Here is an 11,179-nt window from a genome sequence, read left to right on the forward strand (position 1 = left end):
GGAGTAGTCTGCTGGTTAGCCTTTACTGCCTCATGCTGGGGCTCAGCCGCTGATGCTTTCTTAGCTGGACATCCTCGTACCATTTTCTAGACAGCAGAGAACATATGTATATAACTAGGCTATCATGTTATAGTTAACTACTGGTAACATGTTAAATACTATCACTGTAAACATGAATTAATTAACTACCAACATGAGAGCAAACATGAAAGCATATATAACTGATATGAAAGCTGAAAACAAAATTGAGTGAGAGATGTTCTTACTTGGAAGCTGTAGGCACAATGCTGATGTGTGTGTAGGAAGTAAGGAACACTGCTCTGATACCACTCTGTAACGACCCAACTCCTGGGTATTAAACTGTGAGCCGGATCGCTACATTAACTACTGACGCTACTGGGGTGTACTGTGCGGAAACTGGGTAAAATAAAATTTTACTAAACTATTGTAGTTTCCTCTGTTAACTCTGTAGGAGTGAGATTTCATATCCAACTACCTTCTAGGTATTCATAGCTATGCTGGGGAGATGAAACTGGAGCTTTGGATCGGTCCGTGGAACAATCTACTGACACCCACGCGAACACTGGCTGGATCGGTCTACCGACCGATCCAGCTGCTCACTGATCGGTCGGTGAGACCGATCAGTGGCTCACTGATCGGTCGGCCGACCGATCAGTGACTGCTGAATTCGTCCCGAACTCTCTGTTCGCGGAGGGATCGATCGGCTGACCAATCCTGGGAGATACAGTAAGCTACTGTATCCATCTAGATCGGTCGGCTGACCGATCCAGGAAGAGGAATGACACTGGATCGGTCTGCTGACCGATCCAGGTTCTGAAAGTCTGAAACGAAATCAGAGTTTCTGATTTCCAGCACTGATTCGTGCCAAAAATCGCATACACAAGTTCTAGATACATGAAAACACTCTAGCATGCAAATACTAACATTCTAACATCATATATTTAACATTCTAAGCATAATCTAAAGCATGGTTCGTTAACTCATGTCAAACATGGAAATACTAAAGTTCATATGCTGAATTGAAATTACTAAAGAGTTCAAATGCATAATTAAAGCTTGTTAGATCCCTAAGATCTTTCATTCCAGTTCCACACACACACATCTTGATCTGCATTGTCCTTCAGCCTCCTCTGCTAGTCCATCTTTCCTTTACCTTTATCTGCAGTATAAGGAAACATAGTATCTGTAAGCTTAAGGCTTAGTAAGAAACCATCTACCTCACTAAATCATGCATACGATGCAAATATGATTTTAAATCATGCTGTTTGAAAAACATACTGAATATGCAAGCATGGCATGGCATAGTATCATACAAAGCATGGCATAACATATAAACTGAACATGAAACTGAACTAGTCATGCATATATCTAAATCTGTACATGAACTCAAATCAGGTAAACTGAACCTGAACTGAACTGAAAGCTAAATTAGTGTTCTCATCACTGGTTTCAAATTTGAAAACTATACATATAATAGATGAAAATACTAAACATGCTGCTGGGCCCTGGCAACTATACTTACTGTGCGCGCATCCCTACGAGACCCGGGATTGCAAGTTCCGAATCCAGCAGGGTTACTAGGTTATCTGATCCAAGTACAGTGCCAACTGAATAAAAAGTAAAATACTGAATACTGTTTTATTTTACTTTGCTGTTCTAGGTTATCTGAACCTAGAGGCTACTGTGGGAGCCCACCCAATGGATATCTGATCCATATAACTGTAATAACTAATAATAAACTGAATAAAATGTTTCTAATACATTTTACATGCTGTTAGGATGCCTACTGGTGCATCCTTCTGAACTGGGCATTCTACTGAATGCTTGGTGTGCACTAAAGGCACACCCTAAAACTGAAAACTGTAAAACTACTGAACTAACGCCAAAACTAACAAGCGAGAGCAATTATACTGCAGGTGAGGGGTTTCTTACCTCAATCGCAAGGTTTTCTTACGATTCTATCCGTTAGGTTTTCTGGAAACTGTTCCGTTCGACGAACCGCTTACGTCCTCGCGTTCCTCTCGCGGAGAAGAACCGACTTCGTGTTGGTGTTGTCGCCGAAAAGTGAACACACGATCCTAGGGAAGGAACCCTAGGTCTCCTTTGCTTTGTTTGCTGCGCCGAGAGAAAGAAACGGGAGAGGGAAAGGAGGCTTTGGTGAGGAGAGAAAATGCCGAACCCAAAAATAAACCAAATCCCAACTTAAGTTAATATTTATATTAAGTGAGTAACTAGGCCCAACTCTAATATAAATTAAATTGTTTCCCTTTCCTTTCAGCACGGCCCTGCTGGGTTCACCGGTTACTAAACTTATCCGTAAACCATAGGTCTCGGGTTCGATTCCCGCCTAAGCTATTTTACGGTTCCAATTATTTTTGCATTTTCCGCTACTCGAAAAATTCCGTAAAAATATCTAAAAATTCCAGAAAAATCATAGAATAATTCTAAAATAAATTCGGGAATTTTTCGGGCTTTACAGCTTTTCCTATGGGTGTGAAGGTTTTCACGAGGCCAGAATTTGGAAGCTCACACTGAACTATCTTCGACCGTTAGAAAGGACTCTTAAGGAGACGAAGATGAAGAGAGCGGTGATATACTACATTACTATTATAATGACAACTCTCTTCATAATAATATGGGCAATTGGAAGAAAAGTATAGAAGCATTCTACTTCGGCCAGAGCCTGATTTCGATGAGCCAAATAAGGGGCTAATCTAATGACCTTAAACAAGCACTTCTTGGGAGGCAACCCAAGTTCTTGTTTCTTGTCTTCATTTATGTTTTTAGTTTCTTTCTAATTCCTTTTCTTTATTCATAATAACTCATATCCTCTACTTAATTTTTCTTGTCTATGTTCTTTATATAGAATTCACAATTGTGGAGGAATGTGAATATCATATAGAGGAGTATTTTTAGCATATGAATGCTAACCATTTGAAGCTTATCATTTGGTAACTTCTCTAACTTCAAAAATCTTCTCCATATTTTATTTGTAGTTTCTATTAGGACAACGAAAAGTTTATGTCTGGGGGATGTGATGGGTTTACTTTGTTTTTTGCTTATTTCATTTTTTTTTTAGTTGCATCACTCATCATGTCATTGTTGTTTGTTCCTCATAGAAAAATTCTAGTATGCTTCATCTAGATATTTATGTTGTGTGATTTGGCATGATAGTATGTCTATTGATCTATGCTTTCTTATCTATAGTAGTATGAAGTGAGCATTGTTATTACTAGAAGAATTTGAATGTTGGCCTAGTTTTAGGATCTCTTCACATTATGCTTGACTTTAATGTTAGATTTTTTTAAAAAAAAATAATCATGATTCATAGAATTGGACTAGTACTCTTACTTCTATGGTGACCTCTCAACTACATTTTGCTACTAGATAAACTTGGATCATGCAATTTCATTTGGAAAAATCAATCCCTAAAAAAAATGAAGGTTTGTTCAAGTTTGATACATTCAGAGAAAAAAAATATAATAAGGGATAGAAAAATAGTTATTCTGAATAAAAACTAGTAATTCACCCATTTGAGACTGAGTTAGGTTACTAGGGAAATGAATGCTATGTTTCTCTTGATACTGAGTATTCCTTTGAGACTTTGTGTAGATGATGCATAGTATTTTTTATGGAGGACAAACCTTGCATGTGGCAGGTAAGTGTCTATCGACGAAAGTATGAGGAACATGGTTAAATGAAAAATTGACTAAGCATAGAGATTGACATTTGAGAAAGTTAAACCACTCATCATACTGAGCACAAAGAACTTCTACTTAGGTCACACTCAAATAATTTTTGTATCATGCTTATCAATGAAACTATATGATAGGTTTATATTGATTCACTAGGGATTATTATATGCCATCTACATACATAAATCTAGATTGTGATTTTTTCTTGAGGACAAGCAAAGGTTTAATCATAGATCAAATTTTTTTTGCACATTCCAAATAAACAAGATCATATATGTGCAAGACATAATCATAGATCAAAAAGTTTGTTTAGAAGTTAAATCTTTTAGATGATTTGAGATGAAAAAAATCACCTATCAAGACTCACAAGACTTGCCTCTATTAGTATCTACACTGAGATACCTTTAAGATGACTTCACAAGCCACAAGTTGCATCTCTGCTTGGTACTAGACGAATCAAAGAGATGACACAATCGAGAGAAAGGTCGGCGACACCAAGGAGAAATCAGTAGTACAAAGAGAAACTGACCAAACCTTTTTGGGCGGCAACACAAGGGTTGAGCCAATGGCACTAGGAGATTGGATGGCCAACAATTGGTCAACACAAGGGGTTTGGGTGGCATAAGAAGGAACCAACCAAAACTTTGGGCGGTGGCATTGAAGCAAGAGGAACAAAAATAAAAAGCCTTATTCTTTTTGGTCCATGAAGAGGTCTTTTTATACCTCTTCATTAAGCCTTGAGGAACAATCCCAAGCCTATATCATAAGTGTAATCCCAAACTCGCATGCCAAAGGCATGAACAAAACCAAATCCCATGTCGCATGAATAGGCCTAACTTGCCTCCAAGAGGCGTGGCTAAGAGCGCTTCTGGTGTGAAAAATACTTTCTATATTTTTCCTTTTCCTAGTCTAACCAGACTTAATCTCTCTCTCTCTTTGAGAATCTTATTCTCTAACTTATTTTTAGGTCTTTAAGACATACTTGTAATGCATTTGACCAAATAGTTTTTTGGTTATGTTGGTCATTCATAATTAATTATTAATTATGAATAGATTATGAGTGACACTTAGTAGTACATCATGACCCCCAATTGATCGAAAAATCACAAATGAATTCATAACATATTATGAACTCTTATAAATAAATGCTCTTGTTCCTTTCACTTATCCTATACCTACTTAGTTCAGGTTATGAACTATGCGTCAGTTTCTACTAAGCTGATTATGTAACACCTAGCCTAAGTTATAGTTTCTTGTCCTATAGATTCAAATTACTCAAAAGAGAAAAACACATATCTAAGAAGACCATCCTCTTAACATCTTTGCTTTGGCCAAAGACTTATGAGTAATAATTTTGATAATAGGCTATAGAGTATACGTCTCCTTATAAAAGGAGTAGTGAATCCTGTATGGGCTATTCAAACACTTTCAAGCATATTGATTTATACCTAATCATCCTAGAACTACATCTTGTAAGAGATGTTTAGCTAAGATGTCAAAGTATAAGTCTCTATGACTAAGATGACTTGAATACCTCAAGTCAAAGAAAATTTGTACTAGAGCTTCAATGAGATCTTCATTGACATGTAAAACCATAAAAAGTCTCATAGTAGGTCACATCCGATGAACTAGTTACCCCTTTACAAGGATCCATATGTTAACTTTCAACATTCCTATGTTTCTAGCCAATTAGGATCACTTCTTGGATAACCCAAGGAATATAACATATACTAGTCTCATAGAATTGATGATGTCTAGTCTCATCAATTCATTGACTAGGGAAGATTTCAATATACACATAATGAGATATTCACTAATTGTAATACAATCATAATTTCTCTCATGCTATGTATTGTATTGTAGACTTCATTAATTGAGTTTAAGATCAAATCACATACATATAGAATGTACACCCAAATATGAATTTTATTTATCAAATAACAAAGATAATGCTAAAGGTGATTGCCTTTAGGACACCTCCAAATATAACATGCTCTCACTTGGCCTAAATCCACTTGCCTTGGTATCTAATACTATAGGCCTCTACATGACTCTCAAACTTATTTTGAGGTAGAAGTTTTGTTAAAGAATTTGCTAGATTCGTTTTAATGAAAATTTTATCAATTTATATTTCTTTTAACTTTTGATCTCCCTGATCAAGTGATAGTGACAAAATACATGTTTAGATCATTTATGAGACCTGAGTTCCTTGACCTATGCAATGACCTAATTGTTGTTGTAGAAAATTGGTAGTTATTTAACAATGATTGGAACTACTCCAAGTTTAGTGATGAACTTCTTGATCCAAACCACTTCCTTGGCCGTTTCTAAAGCCATAATGTATTCTACCTCAGTGGTAGAATCAGTTACAATTTCATGTTTGGAACTCTTTCAACTTATTGCACCTCCGTTAGAGTGAATATGTATTAAGATTAGGACTTAGAGTCATCCTTGTCCATTTGGAAGTTAGCATCAACATACTCACCGTAATGCCCCTAGTTTTTTTTATAATATATAAATTGTGGACGCCACATACTCATACTTCCATAGTGGTTCTTGGTTCAAATAAAATTATATCACAACTTGAAGAAAATAAACATAGCTAAATGCAGAATTAATCTGGAGGGTCTTTGGGTTGTACTGCCATTGTTTCGAGTTGACCCACTGGTCATCACCTCCTACCTCATCGGTTTCGTTGTATGGAAAAAAAGAATAAAAGTCTATGAGTCGAGAGACTCAACACGTTCAAAACGGTGTTATGCATTAATTAGCGACTATAATCTAGTGTACTAAGGGAAACCACATACAAAGTAACTTGGGATCTCCCTACTAGTATACTATGAACGTAAGCATGAGAGCATAACCATGGTAAATGACCTAGTTATAATGATAGACTAGATCATGAGCATGTACTTGCATGGTATAAACATACACATAAAAATAGACTTTATCATGAGCATATTCATGGGCATACATGAGCATGGACATAGTATATCATGAACTTAACATATTTATAGCATATCATGAACCTAATATATTCATAGCATATCATGGACTTAACATATTCATAACATAACATGAACTTATACTTAACATATCATGAAATTAACATATTTGTAACATGACATGAACTTATACATAGCATATCATGAACTTAACATATTTATAGCATAACATGAATATGAACTTAGCATATCATGAACCTAACTTATTCATAGCCTAACATGGAAATCGATATTGGGCTCCCTTTGGGGCCTTGTCACGTAAACGGGACCCCTATGGGGTCTTTAACCTCACAATACTCCCATCAAATCCTCATCATTTTGTCACAGTCGACTTACCCGATATTGGGCTCCCTCTAGGGTCTCTTCCCATAAACGGGCTCCTTTTGGGACCTTTTCCCATAAACATGCTCCCTCTGGGGCCTTTTCCCATAAACGGGCTCCTTCTGAGGCCTTTTCCCTCATGATATCTTTATCTTTGTCGTTATCGTTATTACTTTGTTATAGTCAACTTACCCAATATTGGGCTCCCTCTAGGCCTTTTTCCCATAAACATGCCCCCTTTGGGGCCTTCTATAAACATGCTCCCTTTGGGGCATTTTCCCATAAACAGGCTCCCTCTAGGGTTTTTTCCTTCACGGTATCTTCATTATCATTTTCAGGAACATGTTTAGGGTTATAGCTCATCAGATTTACTAAGTAGACTAATTAACATCAATTACTAATTAATTAGACTGATTAATTATTTCTTTAGACAGATCCATAACCTTAATTATCTATCATTACTCATTAAATCGGTTAAATGTAATTATTACCTATCAACTTATTAATCAATCGATTACTTCAATCAAATAACCAAATAAATCTCATTAACTACTGGTAATTAATACGTTAATACTATTTTACTAAAACTGGGATTAAAGTTCAGATTATCAATTAATCTGTTACGAAATTGCTTAACCAATTCCATCAAATAAATCCTAGATTAATTAACTAACCTTAATTAATTACTTAATTAATCTCTCAATCATTCTTATTAATTGATTTATCTATTAAACTAATTTAATCAATTAAGCTAATTAAATTACTCAGCCAATTATTTAATTAATAATCTTAATTATGCAAACCCCTCTAATTAATTTCCTGATTATATTTAATTAATCGACTATTGCTCCAATAATCAAACTACATTAATAAATCGGTTAATATTACTTGATCGACCTATTAAATCTGTATTCAATCAGATTAATCGATAATGTAGTTAATCATATACTAATCAATCTCAATCAATTAATGACACTACTACAAAATAAGCCTAAGGTATCACTTTGGGAGCAACACTTTAATAAGTGTTGTCATATATCAAATTTTGGAAAAAAAACATACAACACTTTCAAATAAGTGTTGCATTATAACTAAAATGCAACACATTTTTTAGAAGTGTTACACTTGTTATTAGAAAAGGCAACATTTTTATAGAAGTGTTGTAATATAAATACATGAGTTATAATCAAAACCCTAAGTTTTATTTCTCCCTCTCCCTATTTCTTTCCATTTCCCCGATTCCTCTTCCTCTTTCCCCGATTCATCACCACCGCCTCTCTCTCACATCGCCCTCTAGTCGTTGGCCGAGTGAGAGCTACCGCCGCCCTATCTCTTCCACTTCACTCGAAACCCTAGCCTCCCAATCCATCGGAGCCGACCACTCTCTCTCACGGATCTGCTGCCCCTCTAGTCCGAGTGTCTCTGCCATCACAACCACCACGGGCATGAAACATTGTCGTGCTCGCTTCTATGTCACCACCGCGAGTAGATCTCGATGCTCACCATCTCCCGAGCCCTTGTCGTCACCATTATTCCAACGGAGTAGAAGTAGATGCCCCTTCTCTTGTTTGTACAACTACCACACTAGTCCATGGTCGACCCCCTACAATCGTAATCCTCTCTATAGCCACCCCATCCATTCCACAGCTGCTGCTAGCTCCATTGATATTCCGTCCAGCTGTAGCTACCATCGGAGAAGGAATCATTGTTCTGTCGTCGATGAACGTAAATTTGGGATTAGATCAAATTTGCTCAGTTTATTAACATGAATCTGAACATTCATTTGGTTTATTGTTGGATCAATTAAGTGTTTATTAGATTAACAAACTAATTGGGGGTGTTAACCTCAAGGATTGAGATTTGAAATGGAAGGTAATGGCTGTGAATGAAATTGAGATTAATTGGTTGATTGTTTAGATTGATTAATTTATGTTTATAGGTCAATGCAATTGGATTAACTTGGGCAATTAAATTTGATCAATATTAATTATGTTTATCTTGATTTGGTGGATTAGATTGGAATAGTGATAACATTGCACCCTTGCATTAGTGTTTATACCAAGATTAGGGCCATATTTTATAAAGTTTCAAAATATTTTACGAATCAAGAATCAAACCTATCAACAACTTGATACACAATGTATTTAATTATTTTGGGTTCAAAAAATGTATTGTATGTTTTAAAATACTATTTAGTTTTTTTGTAAGTTATTTGCACCTAACTTAATTATCCAAAATTATTGAGTTTGGTCATTTGGTTATGTGGTGATGCAGATCCTTTTCTTGCCGTTATGGGCAAGGATTATGATGGATGTCGTAGACTTTATGGTACAGGAGTTACTAGCAAGATGTTGAAGAAGGTTAGTGGTGCATCGACGTCGTCATATATGGTGTCTAAGGAGGTCTTTGACTCTCTTAAGAAGTACTGCTGAGATTGAACAAAGATATCAAAGAAATATGGCAGAATTAGAGCACTTGCAAAAAGAAATTGAAGCTAATAATGAAAGGAAAAGGTTGGAACTGAAGAGATGAGAAGGGACATTGACCTTCAACGAGACAAAATTGTTGAAGATACAGTAAAGAAGGTTCTTGCAAGACTACCTTTGGAAATTGCAAATCAATATTTTTCCTAAGGTATATTATAGTTTTATATGTATTTTCTTACGTATATGTTTCAGTTACTTGATCATATGTTAATAATAAGGTTCTAGCCTTGTGTAAGATTTGTAAGATTCTTTCATCTTTTTGTGGTTGCCTGAATAATTTTATTAACTTCCAAAAATAGTACAAATAGATGATAGTTGAGTAAATTAGTGATCTTGCTTCGGAGATTTTGGAAGAGTAGTTCTTATATCAACTTCAATATTGTTGGTCCAATTCAAGCATCTTTTATTGCACTCTATTATCTATTCTAATTTTCTAGATAACTCATGCAATCTAAACTATAGCATTTTAATATCTCATTTAGCTATAATAAATACCTTTGAAAGTCTTCATCTGTTAGTGTCACATCAAGAATTTTGAAGGTCCAAATGCATTTATTTAGATTTTTCTCTGCCCATACCTTATATAGATAAAAATTATATATGTCAATACTCCAGCAAACATCATGTTTGTCTATTGAAATCTGCTTCCTTATGTTTTTGGTGATATACTGTTGAGTTAGTTTTATTTTAACCCTTCTAGAACATTGCAAATGATACTTGATGAGTCCTTGCATTAATATTTGATATCTAGGTGTGAGTAGTTCACTTATGAGAGACCTATTTTTATTTTCTCGAATGTGCCTTTGTTTGTGTGACCTGCTATTTCTCTTAAAAAAATAGTCAAATTATTGTACACGTTCCATATTATGTGGTTTTTACTGGTGAAAGTTTTTGAGAATGTCATTAGAATTTTGTATTAGGAAAAGATCTTGAAAGTTATTTTTGTATACTAATAATAATGTGGTTTATTATACATATTGTGTTTTTATACCTATCATTGACAACTTAATTATTCTTATTGTAACATTATATAACTAGCTAGGCTAAGAGATCCTGAAAAATACAAGCCTTTTCTACACATGGTAATTGTTATTTACTAAATTTTAAAGTAAAGTTTGTGCTATCAGTTGTATGTACATTTTTGTTTAATTACTATTGGGCTGTTGTTTCTTTAGGTACTCATTGATGGTTTGTGCTTGCACTTTCATTGATGTTTCCTTGTCAAAATTTATTTATTTATATTTTTCTATGCCCATAATACATCCAAAAGAGGTAAACTAACTGCATCATGCCTTCTGCATGTTTCAAGCAAGGACAACTTTCAATAAGCCCATTCTTTTGCCCACTATTTCTTATCATAAACAAGCACCAACATTGAAACTATTCTAGTTTATTTGGTGTACGTGCCAATATGTTTGTCAGGTTTTTCTATAGTTCTCTCTTTTTGTTGCTTGATCTTCCACATTTTTTGAGGCAAGCAAAGAGTTTGTGATGTGATTCCATGGTTGAAACTTTAGTAGCATAGGCATGCTCCTCCTCCCCTGTTCGTGCTTGCAAGTTTATATGGTTTTGGCAATAATTAACTTGGCAGTACTTTTGGATATTGCTACTTTTGCTTAAGGTTGATAAATTTGGTAACCTCAAAATTTGA

This window comes from Zingiber officinale, chromosome 8B (assembly GCF_018446385.1).
Source record: "Zingiber officinale cultivar Zhangliang chromosome 8B, Zo_v1.1, whole genome shotgun sequence".
In the NCBI taxonomy this organism is placed as follows: Eukaryota; Viridiplantae; Streptophyta; class Magnoliopsida; order Zingiberales; family Zingiberaceae; genus Zingiber; species Zingiber officinale.